The following is a 25,603-nucleotide window of genomic DNA, read 5'->3' on the forward strand; positions in this document are numbered from 1 at the left end:
ATAGTATTATCTGTAGTGATTATATACAGTAGATAATTATCTTCAGTGATTATATATACAGTAGAGTATTATCTGTAGTGATTATATAGACAGTATTGTATTATCTGCAGTGATTATATAGACAGTATAGTATTATCTGCAGTGATTATATACAGTAGGTAATTATCTGCAGTGATTGTATAGACAGTAGAGTATTATCTGCAGTGATTATATAGACAGTATAGTATTATCTGCAGTGATTATATACAGTATAGTATTATCTGTAGTGATTATATAGACAGTAGAGTATTATCTGCAGTGATTAAATAGACAGTGTAGTATTATCTGCAGTGATTATATATACAGTATAGTATTATCTGTAGTGATTATATATACAGTATAGTATTATCTGTAGTGATTATATACAGTATAGTATTATCTATAGTGATTATATAGACAGTAGATAATTATCTGCAGTGATTATATATACAGTAGAGTATTATCTGTAGTGATTATATATACAGTATAGTATTATCTGTAGTGATTATATATACAGTATAGTATTATCTGTAGTGATTATATAGACAGTAGATAATTATCTGCAGTGATTATATATACAGTAGAGTATTATCTGTAGTGATTATATAGACAGTATAGTATTATCTGTAGTGATTATATAGACAGTAGATAATTATCTGCAGTGATTGTATATACAGTAGAGTATTATCTGTAGTGATTATATAGACAGTATACTATTATCTGTCTTGATTATATACAGTATAGTATTATCTGTAGTGATTATAGACAGTATATTATTATCTGTAGTGATTATAGACAGTATAGTATATTCTGCAGTGATTATATATAGTAGGTAATTATCTGTAGTGATTATAGACAGTATAGTATATTCTGCAGTGATTATATATACAGTATAGTATTATCTGTAGTGATTATATATACAGTATAGTATTATCTGTAGTGATTATATATACAGTATAGTATTATCTGTAGTGATTATATACAATATAGTAGTATCTGTAGTGATTATATACAGTATAGCATTATCTGTAGTGATTATATATACAGTATAGTATTATCTGTAGTGATTATATACAGTATAGTATTATCTGTAGTGATTATATAGACAGTATAGTATTATCTGTAGTGATTATGTACAGTAGAGTATTATCTGCAGTGATTATATACACTATAGTATTATCTGTAGTGATTATATACAGTATAGTATTATCTGTAGTGATTATATACAGTATAGTATTATCTGTAGTGATTATATAGACAGTAGAGTATTATCTGTAGTGAGTATTTACAGTAGAGTATTATCTGCAGTGATTATATACAGTATAGTATTATCTGTTGTGATTATATAGACAGTATAGTATTATCTTCAGTGATTATATATACAGTATAGTATTATCTGTAGTGATTATATACAGTATAGTATTATCTGTAGTGATTATATATACAGTATAGTATTATCTGTAGTGCTTATATACAGTATAGTATTATCTATAGTGATTATATAGACAGTAGATAATTATCTGCAGTGATTATATATACAGTAGAGTATTATATGTAGTGATTATATAGACAGTATTGTATTATCTGCAGTGATTATATAGACAGTATAGTATTCACTGCAGTGATTATATACAGTAGGTAATTATCTGCAGTGATTGTATAGACAGTAGATAATTATCTGCAGTGATTATATACAGTATAGTATTATCTGCAGTGATTATATACAGTATAGTATTATCTGTAGTGATTATATAGACAGTAGAGTATTATCTGCAGTGATTATATAGACAGTATAGTATTATCTGCAGTTATTATATATACAGTATAGTATTATCTGTAGTGATTATATAGACAGTAGATAATTATCTGCAGTGATTATATATACAGTAGAGTATTATCTGTAGTGATTATATAGACAGTATAGTATTATCTGTAGTGTTTATATACAGTATAGTATTATCTGTAGTGATTATAGACAGTATAGTATTATCTGTAGTGATTATAGACAGTATAGTATATTCTGCAGTGATTATATATAATAGGTAATTATCTGTAGTGATTATAGACAGTATAGTATATTCTGCAGTGATTATATATACAGTATAGTATTATCTGTAGTGATTTTATATACAGTATAGTATTATCTGTAGTGATTATATACAGTATAGTATTATCTATAGTGATTATATAGACAGTAGATAATTATCTGCAGTGATTATATATACAGTAGAGTATTATCTGTAGTGATTATATAGACAGTATTGTATTATCTGCAGTGATTATATAGACAGTATAGTATTATCTGCAGTGATTATATAAGTAGGTAATTATCTGCAGTGATTGTATAGACAGTAGATAATTATCTGCAGTGATTATATACAGTATAGTATTATCTGCAGTGATTATATACAGTATAGTATTATCTGTAGTGATTATATAGACAGTAGAGTATTATCTGCAGTGATTATATAGACAGTATAGTATTATCTGCAGTGATTATATATACAGTATAGTATTATCTGTAGTGATTATATAGACAGTAGATAATTATCTGCAGTGATTATATATACAGTAGAGTATTATCTGTAGTGAATATATAGACAGTATAGTATTATCTGTAGTGATTATATACAGTATAGTATTATCTGTAGTGATTATAGACAGTATAGTATTATCTGCAGTGATTATAGACAGTATAGTATATTGTGCAGTGATTATATATAGTAGGTAATTATCTGTAGTTATTATAGACAGTATAGTATATTCTGCAGTGATTATATATACAGTATAGTATTATCTGTAGTGATTATATATACAGTATAGTATTATCTGTAGTGATTATATATACAGTATAGTATTATCTGTAGTGATTATATACAGTATAGTAGTATCTGTAGTGATTATATACAGTATAGCATTATCTGTAGTGATTATATATACAGTATAGTATTATCTGTAGTGATTATATACAGTATAGTATTATCTGTAGTGATTATATAGACAGTATAGTATTATCTGTAGTGATTATATACAGTAGAGTATTATCTGCATTGATTATATACAGTATAGTATTATCTGTAGTGATTATATACAGTATAGTATTATCTGTAGTGATTATATACAGTATAGTATTATCTGTAGTGATTATATAGACAGTAGAGTATTATCTGTAGAGAGTATATACAGTAGAGTATTATCTGCAGTGATTATATACAGTATAGTATTATCTGTTGTGATTATATAGACAGTATAGTATTCTCTGCAGTGATTATATATACAGTATAGTATTATCTGTAGTGATTATATACAGTATAGTATTATCTGTAGTGATTATATATACAGTATAGTATTATCTGTAGTGATTATATACAGTATAGTATTATCTATAGTGATTATATAGACAGTAGATAATTATCTGCAGTGATTATATATACAGTAGAGTATTATCTGTAGTGATTATATAGACAGTATTGTATTATCTGCAGTGATTATATAGACAGTATAGTATTATCTGCAGTGATTATATACAGTAGGTAATTATCTGCAGTGATTGTATAGACAGTAGATAATTATCTGCAGTGATTATATACAGTATAGTATTATCTGCAGTGATTATATACAGTATAGTATTATCTGTAGTGATTATATAGACAGTAGAGTATTACCTGCAGTGATTATATAGACAGTATAGTATTATCTGCAGTTATTATATATACAGTATAGTATTATCTGTAGTGATTATATAGACAGTAGATAATTATCTGCAGTGATTATATATACAGCAGAGTATTATCTGTAGTGATTATATAGACAGTATAGTATTATCTGTAGTGATTATATACAGTATAGTATTATCTGTAGTGATTATAGACAGTATAGTATTATCTGTAGTGATTATAGACAGTATAGTATATTCTGCAGTGATTATATATAGTAGGTAATTATCTGTAGTGATTATAGACAGTATAGTATATTCTGCAGTGATTATATATACAGTATAGTATTATCTGTAGTGATTATATATACAGTATAGTATTATCTGTAGTGATTATATATACACTATAGTATTATCTGTAGTGATTATATACAGTATAGTAGTATCTGTAGTGATTATATACAGTATAGCATTATCTGTAGTGATTATATATACAGTATAGTATTATCTGTAGTGATTATATACAGTATAGTATTATCTGTAGTGATTATATAGACAGTATAGTATTATCTGTAGTGATTATATACAGTAGAGTATTATCTGCAGTGATTATATACAGTATAGTATTATCTGTAGTGATTATATACAGTATAGTATTATCTGTAGTGATTATATAGACAGTAGAGTATTATCTGTAGTGATTATATACAGTAGAGTATTATCTGCAGTGATTATATACAGTATAGTATTATCTGTTGTGATTATATAGACAGTATAGTATTATCTGCAGTGATTATATATACAGTATAGTATTATCTGTAGTGATTATATACAGTATAGTATTATCTGTAGTGATTATATATACAGTATAGTATTATCTGTAATGATTATATACAGTATAGTATTATCTATAGTGATTATATAGACAGTAGATAATTATCTGCAGTGATTATATATACAGTAGAGTATTATCTGTAGTGATTATATACAGTATAGTATTATCTGTAGTGATTATATAGACAGTAGAGTATTATCTGCAGTGATTATATAGACAGTATAGTATTATCTGTAGTGATTATATATACAGTATAGTATTATCTGTAGTGATTATATACAGTATAGTATTATCTATAGTGATTATATAGACAGTAGATAATTATCTGCAGTGATTATATATACAGTAGAGTATTATCTGTAGTGATTATATATACATTATAGTATTATCTGTAGTGATTATATAGACAGTATAGTATTATCTGTAGTGATTATATAGACAGTAAATAATTATCTGCAGTGATTATATATACAGTAGAGTATTATCTGTAGTGATTATATAGACAGTATAGTATTATCTGTAGTGATTATATACAGTATAGTATTATCTGTAGTGATTATAGACAGTATAGTATTATCTGTAGTGATTATAGACAGTATAGTATTATCTGTAGTGATTATAGACAGTATAGTATATTCTGCAGTGATTATATATAGTAGGTAATTATCTGTAGTGATTATAGACAGTATAGTATATTCTGCAGTGATTATATATACAGTATAGTATTATCTGTAGTGATTATATATACAGTATAGTATTATCTGTAGTGATTATATACAGTAGAGTATTATCTGCAGTGATTATATACAGTATAGTATTATCTGTAGTGATTATATATACAGTATATTATTATCTGTAGTGATTATATACAGTATAGTATTATCTGTAGTGATTATATACAGTGTAGTATTATCTGTAGTGATTATATAGACAGTAGAGTATTATCTGTAGTGATTATATACAGTATAGTATTATCTGTTGTGATTATATAGACAGTATAGTATTATCTGCAGTGATTATATATACAGTATAGTATTATCTGTAGTGATTATATACAGTATAGTATTATCTGTAGTGATTATATATACAGTATAGTATTATCTGTAGTGATTATATACAGTATAGTATTATCTATAGTGATTATATAGACAGTAGATAATTATCTGCAGTGATTATATATACAGTAGAGTATTATCTGTAGTGATTATATAGACAGTATTGTATTATCTGCAGTGATTATATAGACAGTATAGTATTATCTGCAGTGATTATATACATTAGGTAATTATCTGCAGTGATTGTATGGACAGTAGATAATTATCTGCAGTGATTATATACAGTATAGTATTATCTGCAGTGATTATATACAGTATAGTATTATCTGTAGTGATTATATAGACAGTAGAGTATTATCTGCAGTGATTATATAGACAGTATAGTATTATCTGTAGTGATTATATATACAGTATAGTATTATCTGTAGTGATTATATATACAGTATAGTATTATCTGTAGTGATTATATACAGTATAGTAGTATCTGTAGTGATTATATACAGTATAGCATTATCTGTAGTGATTATATATACTGTATAGTATTATCTGTAGTGATTATATACAGTATAGTATTATCTGTAGTGATTATATACAGTATAGTATTATCTGTAGTGATTATATAGACAGTATAGTATTATCTGTAGTGATTATATACAGTAGAGTATTATCTGCAGTGATTATATACAGTATAGTATTATTTGTAGTGATTATATATACAGTATATTATTATCTGTAGTGATTATATACAGTATAGTATTATCTGTAGTGATTATATACAGTGTAGTATTATCTGTAGTGATTATATAGACAGTAGAGTATTATCTGTAGTGATTATATACAGTATAGTATTATCTGTTGTGATTATATAGACAGTATAGTATTATCTGCAGTGATTATATATACAGTATAGTATTATCTGTAGTGATTATATACAGTATAGTATTATCTGTAGTGATTATATATACAGTATAGTATTATCTGTAGTGATTATATACAGTATAGTATTATCTATAGTGATTATATAGACAGTAGATAATTATCTGCAGTGATTATATATACAGTAGAGTATTATCTGTAGTGATTATATAGACAGTATTGTATTATCTGCAGTGATTATATAGACAGTATAGTATTATCTGCAGTGATTATATACATTAGGTAATTATCTGCAGTGATTGTATGGACAGTAGATAATTATCTGCAGTGATTATATACAGTATAGTATTATCTGCAGTGATTATATACAGTATAGTATTATCTGTAGTGATTATATAGACAGTAGAGTATTATCTGCAGTGATTATATAGACAGTATAGTATTATCTGCAGTGATTATGTATACAGTATAGTATTATCTGTAGTGATTATATAGACAGTAGATAATTATCTGCAGTGATTATATATACAGTAGAGTATTATCTGTAGTGATTATATAGACAGTATAGTATTATCTGTAGTGATTATATACAGTATAGTATTATCTGTAGTGATTATAGACAGTATAGTATTATCTGTAGTGATTATAGACAGTATAGTATATTCTGCAGTGATTATATATAGTAGGTAATTATCTGTAGTGATTATAGACAGTATAGTATATTCTGCAGTGATTATATATACAGTATAGTATTATCTGTAGTGATTATATATACAGCATAGTATTATCTGTAGTGATTATATATACAGTATAGTATTATCTGTAGTGATTATATACAGTATAGTAGTATCTGTAGTGATTATATACAGTATAGCATTATCTGTAGTGATTATATATACAGTATAGTATTATCTGTAGTGATTATATACAGTATAGTATTATCTGTAGTGATTATATAGACAGTATAGTATTATCTGTAGTGATTATATACAGTAGAGTATTATCTGCAGTGATTATATACAGTATAGTATTATCTGTAGTGATTATATATACAGTATAGTATTATCTGTAGTGATTATATACAGTATAGTATTATCTGTAGAGATTATATACAGTATAGTATTATCTGTAGTGATTATATAGACAGTAGAGTATTATCTGTAGTGATTATATACAGTAGAGTATTATCTGCAGTGATTATATACAGTATAGTATTATCTGTTGTGATTATATAGACAGTATAGTATTATCTGCAGTGATTATATACAGTAGGTAATTATCTGCAGTGATTGTATAGACAGTAGATAATTATCTGCAGTGTTTATATACAGTATAGTATTATCTGCAGTGATTATATACAGTATAGTATTATCTATAGTGATTATATAGACAGTAGATAATTATCTGCAGTCATTATATATACAGTAGAGTATTATCTGTAGTGATTATATAGACAGTATTGTATTATCTGCAGTGATTATATAGACAGTATAGTATTATCTGCAGTGATTATATACAGTAGGTAATTATCTGCAGTGATTGTATAGACAGTAGATAATTATCTGCAGTGATTATATACAGTATAGTATTATCTGCAGTGATTATATACAGTATAGTATTATCTGTAGTGATTATATAGACAGTAGAGTATTATCTGCAGTGATTATATAGACAGTATAGTATTATCTGCAGTTATTATATATACAGTATAGTATTATCTGTAGAGATTATATAGACAGTAGATAATTATCTGCAGTGATTATATATACAGTAGAGTATTATCTGTAGTGATTATATAGACAGTATAGTATTATCTGTAGTGATTATATACAGTATAGTATTATCTGTGGTGATTATAGACAGTATAGTATTATCTGTAGTGATTATAGACAGTATAGTATATTCTGCAGTGATTATATATAGTAGGTAATTATCTGTAGTGATTATAGACAGTATAGTATATTCTGCAGTGATTATATATACAGTATAGTATTATCTGTAGTGATTATATATACAGTATAGTATTATCTGTAGTGATTATATATACAGTATAGTATTATCTGTAGTGATTATATACAGTATAGTAGTATCTGTAGTGATTATATACAGTATAGCATTATCTGTAGTGATTATATATACAGTATAGTATTATCTGTAGTGATTATATACAGTATAGTATTATCTGTAGTGATTATATAGACAGTATAGTATTATCTGTAGTGATTATATACAGGATATTATTATCTGCAGTGATTAAATACAGTATAGTATTATCTGTAGTGATTATATACAGTATAGTATTATCTGTAGTGATTATATACAGTATAGTATTATCTGTAGTGATTATATAGACAGTAGAGTATTATCTGTAGTGATTATATACAGTAGAGTATTATCTGCAGTGATTATATACAGTATAGTATTATCTGTTGTGATTATATAGACAGTATAGTATTATCTGCAGTGATTATATGTACAGTATAGTATTATCTGTAGTGATTATATACAGTATAGTATTATCTGTAGTGATTATATATACAGTATAGTATTATCTGTAGTGATTATATACAGTATAGTATTATCTATAGTGATTATATAGACAGTAGATAATTATCTGCAGTGATTATATATACAGTAGAGTATTATCTGTAGTGATTATATAGACAGTATTGTATTATCTGCAGTGATTATATAGACAGTATAGTATTATCTGCAGTGATTATATACAGTAGGTAATTATCTGCAGTGATTGTATAGACAGTAGATAATTATCTGCAGTGATTATATACAGTATAGTATTATCTGTAGTGATTATATAGACAGTAGAGTATTATCTGCAGTGATTATATAGACAGTATAGTATTATCTGTAGTGATTATATATACAGTATAGTATTATCTGTAGTGATTATATACAGTATAGTATTATCTATAGTGATTATATAGACAGTAGATAATTATCTGCAGTGATTATATATACAGTAGAGTATTATCTGTAGTGATTATATATACATTATAGTATTATCTGTAGTGATTATATATACAGTATAGTATTATCTGTAGTGATTATATAGACAGTAGATAATTATCTGCAGTGATTATATATACAGTAGAGTATTATCTGTAGTGATTATATAGACAGTATAGTATTATCTGTAGTGATTATATACAGTATAGTATTATCTGTAGTGATTATAGACAGTATAGTATTATCTGTAGTGATTATAGACAGTATATTATTATCTGTAGTGATTATAGACAGTATAGTATATTCTGCAGTGATTATATATAGTGGGTAATTATCTGTAGTGATTATAGACAGTATAGTATATTCTGCAGTGATTATATATACAGTATAGTATTATCTGTAGTGATTATATATACAGTATAGTATTATCTGTAGTGATTATATATACAGTATAGTATTATCTGTAGTGATTATATACAGTATAGTAGTATCTGTAGTGATTATATACAGTATAGCATTATCTGTAGTGATTATATATACAGCATAGTATTATCTGTAGTGATTATATACAGTATAGTATTATCTGTAGTGATTATATACAGTATAGTATTATCTGTAGTGATTATATAGACAGTATAGTATTATCTGTAGTGATTATATACAGTAGAGTATTATCTGCAGTGATTATTTACAGTATAGTATTATCTGTAGTGATTATATATACAGTATATTATTATCTGTAGTGATTATATACAGTATAGTATTATCAGTAGTGATTATATACAGTGTAGTATTATCTGTAGTGATTATATAGACAGTAGAGTATTATCTGTAGTGATTATATACAGTAGAGAATTATCTGCAGTGATTATATACAGTATAGTATTATCTGTTGTGATTATATAGACAGTATAGTATTATCTGCAGTGATTATATATACAGTATAGTATTATCTGTAGTGATTATATACAGTATAGTATTATCTGTAGTGATTATATATACAGTATAGTATTATCTGTAGTGATTATATACAGTATAGTATTATCTATAGTGATTATATAGACAGTAGATAATTATCTGCAGTGATTATATATACAGTAGAGTATTATCTGTAGTGATTATATAGACAGTATTGTATTATCTGCAGTGATTATATAGACAGTATAGTATTATCTGCAGTGATTATATACAGTAGGTAATTATCTGCAGTGATTATATACAGTATAGTTTTATCTGCAGTGATTGTATACAGTATAGTATTATCTGTAGTGATTATATAGACAGTAGAGTATTATCTGCAGTGATTATATAGACAGTATAGTATTATCTGCAGTGATTATATATACAGTATAGTATTATCTGTAGTGATTATATAGACAGTAGATAATTATCTGCAGTGATTATATATACAGTAGAGTATTATCTGTAGTGATTATATAGACAGTATAGTATTAGTTGTAGTGATTATATACAGTATAGTATTATCTGTAGTGATTATAGACAGTATAGTATTATCTGTAGTGATTATAGACAGTATAGTATTATCTGTAGTGATTATAGACAGTATATTATTATCTGTAGTGATTATAGACAGTATAGTATATTCTGCAGTGATTATATATAGTAGGTAATTATCTGTAGTGATTATAGACAGTATAGTATATTCTGCAGTGATTATATATACAGTATAGTATTATCGGTAGTGATTATATATACAGTATAGTATTATCTGTAGTGATTATATATACAGTATAGTATTATCTGTAGTGATTATATACAGTAGAGAATTATCTGCAGTGATTATATACAGTATAGTATTATCTGTTGTGATTATATAGACAGTATAGTATTATCTGCAGTGATTATATATACAGTATAGTATTATCTGTAGTGATTATATACAGTATAGTATTATCTGTAGTGATTATATATACAGTATAGTATTATCTGTAGTGATTATATACAGTATAGTATTATCTATAGTGATTATATAGACAGTAGATAATTATCTGCAGTGATTATATATACAGTAGAGTATTATCTGTAGTGATTATATAGACAGTATTGTATTATCTGCAGTGATTATATAGACAGTATAGTATTATCTGCAGTGATTATATACAGTAGGTAATTATCTGCAGTGATTGTATAGACAGTAGATAATTATCTGCAGTGATTATATACAGTATAGTATTATCTGTAGTGATTATATAGACAGTAGAGTATTATCTGCAGTGATTATATAGACAGTATAGTATTATCTGTAGTGATTATATATACAGTATAGTATTATCTGTAGTGATTATATACAGTATAGTATTATCTATAGTGATTATATAGACAGTAGATAATTATCTGCAGTGATTATATATACAGTAGAGTATTATCTGTAGTGATTATATATACATTATAGTATTATCTGTAGTGATTATATATACAGTATAGTATTATCTGTAGTGATTATATAGACAGTAGATAATTATCTGCAGTGATTATATATACAGTAGAGTATTATCTGTAGTGATTATATAGACAGTATAGTATTATCTGTAGTGATTATATACAGTATAGTATTATCTGTAGTGATTATAGACAGTATAGTATTATCTGTAGTGATTATAGACAGTATATTATTATCTGTAGTGATTATAGACAGTATAGTATATTCTGCAGTGATTATATATAGTAGGTAATTATCTGTAGTGATTATAGACAGTATAGTATATTCTGCAGTGATTATATATACAGTATAGTATTATCTGTAGTGATTATATATACAGTATAGTATTATCTGTAGTGATTATATATACAGTATAGTATTATCTGTAGTGATTATATACAGTATAGTAGTATCTGTAGTGATTATATACAGTATAGCATTATCTGTAGTGATTATATATACAGCATAGTATTATCTGTAGTGATTATATACAGTATAGTATTATCTGTAGTGATTATATACAGTATAGTATTATCTGTAGTGATTATATAGACAGTATAGTATTATCTGTAGTGATTATATACAGTAGAGTATTATCTGCAGTGATTATATACAGTATAGTATTATCTGTAGTGATTATATATACAGTATATTATTATCTGTAGTGATTATATACAGTATAGTATTATCAGTAGTGATTATATACAGTGTAGTATTATCTGTAGTGATTATATAGACAGTAGAGTATTATCTGTAGTGATTATATACAGTAGAGAATTATCTGCAGTGATTATATACAGTATAGTATTATCTGTTGTGATTATATAGACAGTATAGTATTATCTGCAGTGATTATATATACAGTATAGTATTATCTGTAGTGATTATATACAGTATAGTATTATCTGTAGTGATTATATATACAGTATAGTATTATCTGTAGTGATTATATACAGTATAGTATTATCTATAGTGATTATATAGACAGTAGATAATTATCTGCAGTGATTATATATACAGTAGAGTATTATCTGTAGTGATTATATAGACAGTATTGTATTATCTGCAGTGATTATATAGACAGTATAGTATTATCTGCAGTGATTATATACAGTAGGTAATTATCTGCAGTGATTATATACAGTATAGTTTTATCTGCAGTGATTGTATACAGTATAGTATTATCTGTAGTGATTATATAGACAGTAGAGTATTATCTGCAGTGATTATATAGACAGTATAGTATTATCTGCAGTGATTATATATACAGTATAGTATTATCTGTAGTGATTATATAGACAGTAGATAATTATCTGCAGTGATTATATATACAGTAGAGTATTATCTGTAGTGATTATATAGACAGTATAGTATTAGTTGTAGTGATTATATACAGTATAGTATTATCTGTAGTGATTATAGACAGTATAGTATTATCTGTAGTGATTATAGACAGTATAGTATTATCTGTAGTGATTATAGACAGTATATTATTATCTGTAGTGATTATAGACAGTATAGTATATTCTGCAGTGATTATATATAGTAGGTAATTATCTGTAGTGATTATAGACAGTATAGTATATTCTGCAGTGATTATATATACAGTATAGTATTATCGGTAGTGATTATATATACAGTATAGTATTATCTGTAGTGATTATATATACAGTATAGTATTATCTGTAGTGATTATATACAGTAGAGAATTATCTGCAGTGATTATATACAGTATAGTATTATCTGTTGTGATTATATAGACAGTATAGTATTATCTGCAGTGATTATATATACAGTATAGTATTATCTGTAGTGATTATATATACAGTATAGTATTATCTGTAGTGATTATATACAGTATAGTATTATCTATAGTGATTATATAGACAGTAGATAATTATCTGCAGTGATTATATATACAGTAGAGTATTATCTGTAGTGATTATATAGACAGTATTGTATTATCTGCAGTGATTATATAGACAGTATAGTATTATCTGCAGTGATTATATACAGTAGGTAATTATCTGCAGTGATTATATACAGTATAGTTTTATCTGCAGTGATTGTATACAGTATAGTATTATCTGTAGTGATTATATAGACAGTAGAGTATTATCTGCAGTGATTATATAGACAGTATAGTATTATCTGCAGTGATTATATATACAGTATAGTATTATCTGTAGTGATTATATAGACAGTAGATAATTATCTGCAGTGATTATATATACAGTATAGTATTATCTGTAGTGATTATATATACAGCATAGTATTATCTGTAGTGATTATATATACAGTATAGTATTATCTGTAGTGATTATATACAGTATAGTAGTATCTGTAGTGATTATATACAGTATAGCATTATCTGTAGTGATTATATATACAGTATAGTATTATCTGTAGTGATTATATACAGTATAGTATTATCTGTAGTGATTATATAGACAGTATAGTATTATCTGTAGTGATTATATACAGTAGAGTATTATCTGCAGTGATTATATACAGTATAGTATTATCTGTAGTGATTATATATACAGTATAGTATTATCTGTAGTGATTATATACAGTATAGTATTATCTGTAGAGATTATATACAGTATAGTATTATCTGTAGTGATTATATAGACAGTAGAGTATTATCTGTAGTGATTATATACAGTAGAGTATTATCTGCAGTGATTATATACAGTATAGTATTATCTGTTGTGATTATATAGACAGTATAGTATTATCTGCAGTGATTATATACAGTAGGTAATTATCTGCAGTGATTGTATAGACAGTAGATAATTATCTGCAGTGTTTATATACAGTATAGTATTATCTGCAGTGATTATATACAGTATAGTATTATCTATAGTGATTATATAGACAGTAGATAATTATCTGCAGTGATTATATATACAGTAGAGTATTATCTGTAGTGATTATATAGACAGTATTGTATTATCTGCAGTGATTATATAGACAGTATAGTATTATCTGCAGTGATTATATACAGTAGGTAATTATCTGCAGTGATTGTATAGACAGTAGATAATTATCTGCAGTGATTATATACAGTATAGTATTATCTGCAGTGATTATATACAGTATAGTATTATCTGTAGTGATTATATAGACAGTAGAGTATTATCTGCAGTGATTATATAGACAGTATAGTATTATCTGCAGTTATTATATATACAGTATAGTATTATCTGTAGAGATTATATAGACAGTAGATAATTATCTGCAGTGATTATATATACAGTAGAGTATTATCTGTAGTGATTATATAGACAGTATAGTATTATCTGTAGTGATTATATACAGTATAGTATTATCTGTGGTGATTATAGACAGTATAGTATTATCTGTAGTGATTATAGACAGTATATTATATTCTGCAGTGATTATATATAGTAGGTAATTATCTGTAGTGATTATAGACAGTATAGTATATTCTGCAGTGATTATATATACAGTATAGTATTATCTGTAGTGATTATATATACAGTATAGTATTATCTGTAGTGATTATATATACAGTATAGTATTATCTGTAGTGATTATATACAGTATAGTAGTATCTGTAGTGATTATATACAGTATAGCATTATCTGTAGTGATTATATATACAGTATAGTATTATCTGTAGTGATTATATACAGTATAGTATTATCTGTAGTGATTATATAGACAGTATAGTATTATCTGTAGTGATTATATACAGGATATTATTATCTGCAGTGATTAAATACAGTATAGTATTATCTGTAGTGATTATATACAGTATAGTATTATCTGTAGTGATTATATACAGTATAGTATTATCTGTAGTGATTATATAGACAGTAGAGTATTATCTGTAGTGATTATATACAGTAGAGTATTATCTGCAGTGATTATATACAGTATAGTATTATCTGTTGTGATTATATAGACAGTATAGTATTATCTGCAGTGATTATATGTACAGTATAGTATTATCTGTAGTGATTATATACAGTATAGTATTATCTGTAGTGATTATATATACAGTATAGTATTATCTGTAGTGATTATATACAGTATAGTATTATCTATAGTGATTATATAGACAGTAGATAATTATCTGCAGTGATTATATATACAGTAGAGTATTATCTGTAGTGATTATATAGACAGTATTGTATTATCTGCAGTGATTATATAGACAGTATAGTATTATCTGCAGTGATTATATACAGTAGGTAATTATCTGCAGTGATTGTATAGACAGTAGATAATTATCTGCAGTGATTATATACAGTATAGTATTATCTGTAGTGATTATATAGACAGTAGAGTATTATCTGCAGTGATTATATAGACAGTATAGTATTATCTGTAGTGATTATATATACAGTATAGTATTATCTGTAGTGATTATATACAGTATAGTATTATCTATAGTGATTATATAGACAGTAGATAATTATCTGCAGTGATTATATATACAGTAGAGTATTATCTGTAGTGATTATATATACATTATAGTATTATCTGTAGTGATTATATATACAGTATAGTATTATCTGTAGTGATTATATAGACAGTAGATAATTATCTGCAGTGATTATATATACAGTAGAGTATTATCTGTAGTGATTATATAGACAGTATAGTATTATCTGTAGTGATTATATACAGTATAGTATTATCTGTAGTGATTATAGACAGTATAGTATTATCTGTAGTGATTATAGACAGTATATTATTATCTGTAGTGATTATAGACAGTATAGTATATTCTGCAGTGATTATATATAGTGGGTAATTATCTGTAGTGATTATAGACAGTATAGTATATTCTGCAGTGATTATATATACAGTATAGTATTATCTGTAGTGATTATATATACAGTATAGTATTATCTGTAGTGATTATATATACAGTATAGTATTATCTGTAGTGATTATATACAGTATAGTAGTATCTGTAGTGATTATATACAGTATAGCATTATCTGTAGTGATTATATATACAGCATAGTATTATCTGTAGTGATTATATACAGTATAGTATTATCTGTAGTGATTATATACAGTATAGTATTATCTGTAGTGATTATATAGACAGTATAGTATTATCTGTAGTGATTATATACAGTAGAGTATTATCTGCAGTGATTATATACAGTATAGTATTATCTGTAGTGATTATATATACAGTATATTATTATCTGTAGTGATTATATACAGTATAGTATTATCAGTAGTGATTATATACAGTGTAGTATTATCTGTAGTGATTATATAGACAGTAGAGTATTATCTGTAGTGATTATATACAGTAGAGAATTATCTGCAGTGATTATATACAGTATAGTATTATCTGTTGTGATTATATAGACAGTATAGTATTATCTGCAGTGATTATATATACAGTATAGTATTATCTGTAGTGATTATATACAGTATAGTATTATCTGTAGTGATTATATATACAGTATAGTATTATCTGTAGTGATTATATACAGTATAGTATTATCTATAGTGATTATATAGACAGTAGATAATTATCTGCAGTGATTATATATACAGTAGAGTATTATCTGTAGTGATTATATAGACAGTATTGTATTATCTGCAGTGATTATATAGACAGTATAGTATTATCTGCAGTGATTATATACAGTAGGTAATTATCTGCAGTGATTATATACAGTATAGTTTTATCTGCAGTGATTGTATACAGTATAGTATTATCTGTAGTGATTATATAGACAGTAGAGTATTATCTGCAGTGATTATATAGACAGTATAGTATTATCTGCAGTGATTATATATACAGTATAGTATTATCTGTAGTGATTATATAGACAGTAGATAATTATCTGCAGTGATTATATATACAGTAGAGTATTATCTGTAGTGATTATATAGACAGTATAGTATTAGTTGTAGTGATTATATACAGTATAGTATTATCTGTAGTGATTATAGACAGTATAGTATTATCTGTAGTGATTATAGACAGTATAGTATTATCTGTAGTGATTATAGACAGTATATTATTATCTGTAGTGATTATAGACAGTATAGTATATTCTGCAGTGATTATATATAGTAGGTAATTATCTGTAGTGATTATAGACAGTATAGTATATTCTGCAGTGATTATATATACAGTATAGTATTATCGGTAGTGATTATATATACAGTATAGTATTATCTGTAGTGATTATATATACAGTATAGTATTATCTGTAGTGATTATATACAGTAGAGAATTATCTGCAGTGATTATATACAGTATAGTATTATCTGTTGTGATTATATAGACAGTATAGTATTATCTGCAGTGATTATATATACAGTATAGTATTATCTGTAGTGATTATATACAGTATAGTATTATCTGTAGTGATTATATATACAGTATAGTATTATCTGTAGTGATTATATACAGTATAGTATTATCTATAGTGATTATATAGACAGTAGATAATTATCTGCAGTGATTATATATACAGTAGAGTATTATCTGTAGTGATTATATAGACAGTATTGTATTATCTGCAGTGATTATATAGACAGTATAGTATTATCTGCAGTGATTATATACAGTAGGTAATTATCTGCAGTGATTGTATAGACAGTAGATAATTATCTGCAGTGATTATATACAGTATAGTATTATCTGTAGTGATTATATAGACAGTAGAGTATTATCTGCAGTGATTATATAGACAGTATAGTATTATCTGTAGTGATTATATATACAGTATAGTATTATCTGTAGTGATTATATACAGTATAGTATTATCTATAGTGATTATATAGACAGTAGATAATTATCTGCAGTGATTATATATACAGTAGAGTATTATCTGTAGTGATTATATATACATTATAGTATTATCTGTAGTGATTATATATACAGTATAGTATTATCTGTAGTGATTATATAGACAGTAGATAATTATCTGCAGTGATTATATATACAGTAGAGTATTATCTGTAGTGATTATATAGACAGTATAGTATTATCTGTAGTGATTATATACAGTATAGTATTATCTGTAGTGATTATAGACAGTATAGTATTATCTGTAGTGATTATAGACAGTATATTATTATCTGTAGTGATTATAGACAGTATAGTATATTCTGCAGTGATTATATATAGTAGGTAATTATCTGTAGTGATTATAGACAGTATAGTATATTCTGCAGTGATTATATATACAGTATAGTATTATCTGTAGTGATTATATATACAGTATAGTATTATCTGTAGTGATTATATATACAGTATAGTATTATCTGTAGTGATTATATACAGTATAGTAGTATCTGTAGTGATTATATACAGTATAGCATTATCTGTAGTGATTATATATACAGCATAGTATTATCTGTAGTGATTATATACAGTATAGTATTATCTGTAGTGATTATATACAGTATAGTATTATCTGTAGTGATTATATAGACAGTATAGTATTATCTGTAGTGATTATATACAGTAGAGTATTATCTGCAGTGATTATATACAGTATAGTATTATCTGTAGTGATTATATATACAGTATATTATTATCTGTAGTGATTATATACAGTATAGTATTATCAGTAGTGATTATATACAGTGTAGTATTATCTGTAGTGATTATATAGACAGTAGAGTATTATCTGTAGTGATTATATACAGTAGAGAATTATCTGCAGTGATTATATACAGTATAGTATTATCTGTTGTGATTATATAGACAGTATAGTATTATCTGCAGTGATTATATATACAGTATAGTATTATCTGTAGTGATTATATACAGTATAGTATTATCTGTAGTGATTATATATACAGTATAGTATTATCTGTAGTGATTATATACAGTATAGTATTATCTATAGTGATTATATAGACAGTAGATAATTATCTGCAGTGATTATATATACAGTAGAGTATTATCTGTAGTGATTATATAGACAGTATTGTATTATCTGCAGTGATTATATAGACAGTATAGTATTATCTGCAGTGATTATATACAGTAGGTAATTATCTGCAGTGATTATATACAGTATAGTTTTATCTGCAGTGATTGTATACAGTATAGTATTATCTGTAGTGATTATATAGACAGTAGAGTATTATCTGCAGTGATTATATAGACAGTATAGTATTATCTGCAGTGATTATATATACAGTATAGTATTATCTGTAGTGATTATATAGACAGTAGATAATTATCTGCAGTGATTATATATACAGTAGAGTATTATCTGTAGTGATTATATAGACAGTATAGTATTAGTTGTAGTGATTATATACAGTATAGTATTATCTGTAGTGATTATAGACAGTATAGTATTATCTGTAGTGATTATAGACAGTATAGTATTATCTGTAGTGATTATAGACAGTATATTATTATCTGTAGTGATTATAGACAGTATAGTATATTCTGCAGTGATTATATATAGTAGGTAATTATCTGTAGTGATTATAGACAGTATAGTATATTCTGCAGTGATTATATATACAGTATAGTATTATCGGTAGTGATTATATATACAGTATAGTATTATCTGTAGTGATTATATATACAGTATAGTATTATCTGTAGTGATTATATACAGTAGAGAATTATCTGCAGTGATTATATACAGTATAGTATTATCTGTTGTGATTATATAGACAGTATAGTATTATCTGCAGTGATTATATATACAGTATAGTATTATCTGTAGTGATTATATACAGTATAGTATTATCTGTAGTGATTATATATACAGTATAGTATTATCTGTAGTGATTATATACAGTATAGTATTATCTATAGTGATTATATAGACAGTAGATAATTATCTGCAGTGATTATATATACAGTAGAGTATTATCTGTAGTGATTATATAGACAGTATTGTATTATCTGCAGTGATTATATAGACAGTATAGTATTATCTGCAGTGATTATATACAGTAGGTAATTATCTGCAGTGATTATATACAGTATAGTTTTATCTGCAGTGATTGTATACAGTATAGTATTATCTGTAGTGATTATATAGACAGTAGAGTATTATCTGCAGTGATTATATAGACAGTATAGTATTATCTGCAGTGATTATATATACAGTATAGTATTATCTGTAGTGATTATATAGACAGTAGATAATTATCTGCAGTGATTATATATACAGTAGAGTATTATCTGTAGTGATTATATAGACAGTATAGTATTATCTGTAGTGATTATATACAGTATAGTATTATCTGTAGTGATTATAGACAGTATAGTATTATCTGTAGTGATTATAGACAGTATAGTATTATCTGTAGTGATTATAGACAGTATATTATTATCTGTAGTGATTATAGACAGTATAGTATATTCTGCAGTGATTATATATAGTAGGTAATTATCTGTAGTGATTATAGACAGTATAGTATATTCTGCAGTGATTATATATACAGTATAGTATTATCGGTAGTGATTATATATACAGTATAGTATTATCTGTAGTGATTATATATACAGTATAGTATTATCTGTAGTGATTACATACAGTATAGTAGTATCTGTAGTGATTATATACAGTATAGCATTATCTGTAGTGATTATATATACAGCATAGTATTATCTGTAGTGATTATATACAGTATAGTATTATCTGTAGTGATTATATACAGTATATTATTATCTGTAGTGATTATATAGACAGTATAGTATTATCTGTAGTGATTATATACAGTAGAGTATTATCTGCAGTGATTATATGTACAGTATAGTATTATCTGTAGTGATTATATACAGTATAGTATTATCTGTAGTGATTATATATACAGTATAGTATTATCTGTAGTGATTATATACAGTATAGTATTATCTATAGTGATTATATAGACAGTAGATAATTATCTGCAGTGATTATATATACAGTAGAGTATTATCTGTAGTGATTATATAGACAGTATTGTATTATCTGCAGTGATTATATAGACAATATAGTATTATCTGCAGTGATTATATACAGTAGGTAATTATCTGCAGTGATTGTATAGACAGTAGATAATTATCTGCAGTGATTATATACAGTATAGTATTATCTGTAGTGATTATATAGACAGTAGAGTATTATCTGCAGTGATTATATAGACAGTATAGTATTATCTGTAGTGATTATATATACAGTATAGTATTATCTGTAGTGATTATATACAGTATAGTATTATCTATAGTGATTATATAGACAGTAGATAATTATCTGCAGTGATTATATATACAGTAGAGTATTATCTGTAGTGATTATATATACATTATAGTATTATCTGTAGTGATTATATATACAGTATAGTATTATCTGTAGTGATTATATAGACAGTAGATAATTATCTGCAGTGATTATATATACAGTAGAGTATTATCTGTAGTGATTATATAGACAGTATAGTATTATCTGTAGTGATTATATACAGTATAGTATTATCTGTAGTGATTATAGACAGTATAGTATTATCTGTAGTGATTATAGACAGTATATTATTATCTGTAGTGATTATAGACAGTATAGTATATTCTGCAGTGATTATATATAGTAGGTAATTATCTGTAGTGATTATAGACAGTATAGTATATTCTGCAGTGATTATATATACAGTATAGTATTATCTGTAGTGATTATATATACAGTATAGTATTATCTGTAGTGATTATATATACAGTATAGTATTATCTGTAGTGATTATATACAGTATAGTAGTATCTGTAGTGATTATATACAGTATAGCATTATCTGTAGTGATTATATATACAGCATAGTATTATCTGTAGTGATTATATACAGTATAGTATTATCTGTAGTGATTATATACAGTATAGTATTATCTGTAGTGATTATATAGACAGTATAGTATTATCTGTAGTGATTATATACAGTAGAGTATTATCTGCAGTGATTATATACAGTATAGTATTATCTGTAGTGATTATATATACAGTATATTATTATCTGTAGTGATTATATACAGTATAGTATTATCAGTAGTGATTATATACAGTGTAGTATTATCTGTAGTGATTATATAGACAGTAGAGTATTATCTGTAGTGATTATATACAGTAGAGAATTATCTGCAGTGATTATATACAGTATAGTATTATCTGTTGTGATTATATAGACAGTATAGTATTATCTGCAGTGATTATATATACAGTATAGTATTATCTGTAGTGATTATATACAGTATAGTATTATCTGTAGTGATTATATATACAGTATAGTATTATCTGTAGTGATTATATACAGTATAGTATTATCTATAGTGATTATATAGACAGTAGATAATTATCTGCAGTGATTATATATACAGTAGAGTATTATCTGTAGTGATTATATAGACAGTATTGTATTATCTGCAGTGATTATATAGACAGTATAGTATTATCTGCAGTGATTATATACAGTAGGTAATTATCTGCAGTGATTATATACAGTATAGTTTTATCTGCAGTGATTGTATACAGTATAGTATTATCTGTAGTGATTATATAGACAGTAGAGTATTATCTGCAGTGATTATATAGACAGTATAGTATTATCTGCAGTGATTATATATACAGTATAGTATTATCTGTAGTGATTATATAGACAGTAGATAATTATCTGCAGTGATTATATATACAGTAGAGTATTATCTGTAGTGATTATATAGACAGTATAGTATTAGTTGTAGTGATTATATACAGTATAGTATTATCTGTAGTGATTATAGACAGTATAGTATTATCTGTAGTGATTATAGACAGTATAGTATTATCTGTAGTGATTATAGACAGTATATTATTATCTGTAGTGATTATAGACAGTATAGTATATTCTGCAGTGATTATATATAGTAGGTAATTATCTGTAGTGATTATAGACAGTATAGTATATTCTGCAGTGATTATATATACAGTATAGTATTATCGGTAGTGATTATATATACAGTATAGTATTATCTGTAGTGATTATATATACAGTATAGTATTATCTGTAGTGATTATATACAGTAGAGAATTATCTGCAGTGATTATATACAGTATAGTATTATCTGTTGTGATTATATAGACAGTATAGTATTATCTGCAGTGATTATATATACAGTATAGTATTATCTGTAGTGATTATATACAGTATAGTATTATCTGTAGTGATTATATATACAGTATAGTATTATCTGTAGTGATTATATACAGTAAAGTATTATCTATAGTGATTATATAGACAGTAGATAATTATCTGCAGTGATTATATATACAGTAGAGTATTATCTGTAGTGATTATATAGACAGTATTGTATTATCTGCAGTGATTATATAGACAGTATAGTATTATCTGCAGTGATTATATACAGTAGGTAATTATCTGCAGTGATTATATACAGTATAGTTTTATCTGCAGTGATTGTATACAGTATAGTATTATCTGTAGTGATTATATAGACAGTAGAGTATTATCTGCAGTGATTATATAGACAGTATAGTATTATCTGCAGTGATTATATATACAGTATAGTATTATCTGTAGTGATTATATAGACAGTAGATAATTATCTGCAGTGATTATATATACAGTATAGTATTATCTGTAGTGATTATATAGACAGTATAGTATTATCTGTAGTGATTATATACAGTATAGTATTATCTGTAGTGATTATAGACAGTATAGTATTATCTGTAGTGATTATAGACAGTATAGTATTATCTGTAGTGATTATAGACAGTATATTATTATCTGTAGTGATTATAGACAGTATAGTATATTCTGCAGTGATTATATATAGTAGGTAATTATCTGTAGTGATTATAGACAGTATAGTATATTCTGCAGTGATTATATATACAGTATAGTATTATCGGTAGTGATTATATATACAGTATAGTATTATCTGTAGTGATTATATATACAGTATAGTATTATCTGTAGTGATTACATACAGTATAGTAGTATCTGTAGTGATTATATACAGTATAGCATTATCTGTAGTGATTATATATACAGCATAGTATTATCTGTAGTGATTATATACAGTATAGTATTATCTGTAGTGATTATATACAGTATATTATTATCTGTAGTGATTATATAGACAGTATAGTATTATCTGTAGTGATTATATACAGTAGAGTATTATCTGCAGTGATTATATACAGTAGAGTATTATCTGTAGTGATTATATATACAGTATATTATTATCTGTAGTGATTATATACAGTATAGTATTATCTGTAGTGATTATATACAGTGTAGTATTGTCTGTAGTGATTATATAGACAGTAGAGTATTATCTGTAGTGATTATATACAGTAGAGAATTATCTGCAGTGATTATATACAGTATAGTATTATCTGTTGTGATTATATAGACAGTATAGTATTATCTGCAGTGATTATATATACAGTATAGTATTATCTGTAGTGATTATATACAGTATAGTATTATCTGTAGTGATTATATATACAGTATAGTATTATCTGTAGTGATTATATACAGTATAGTATTATCTATAGTGATTATATAGACAGTAGATAATTATCTGCAGTGATTATATATACAGTAGAGTATTATCTGTAGTGATTATATAGACAGTATTGTATTATCTGCCGTGATTATATAGACAGTATAGTATTATCTGCAGTGATTATATACAGTAGGTAATTATCTGCAGTGATTGTATAGACAGTAGATAATTATCTGCAGTGATTATATACAGTATAGTATTATCTGCAGTGATTGTATACAGTATAG

The sequence above is a fragment of the Salmo salar genome, unplaced genomic scaffold (genome assembly GCF_965601325.2).
Source record: "Salmo salar unplaced genomic scaffold, fSalSal1 ptg000268l, whole genome shotgun sequence".
Lineage (NCBI taxonomy): Eukaryota > Metazoa > Chordata > Actinopteri > Salmoniformes > Salmonidae > Salmo > Salmo salar.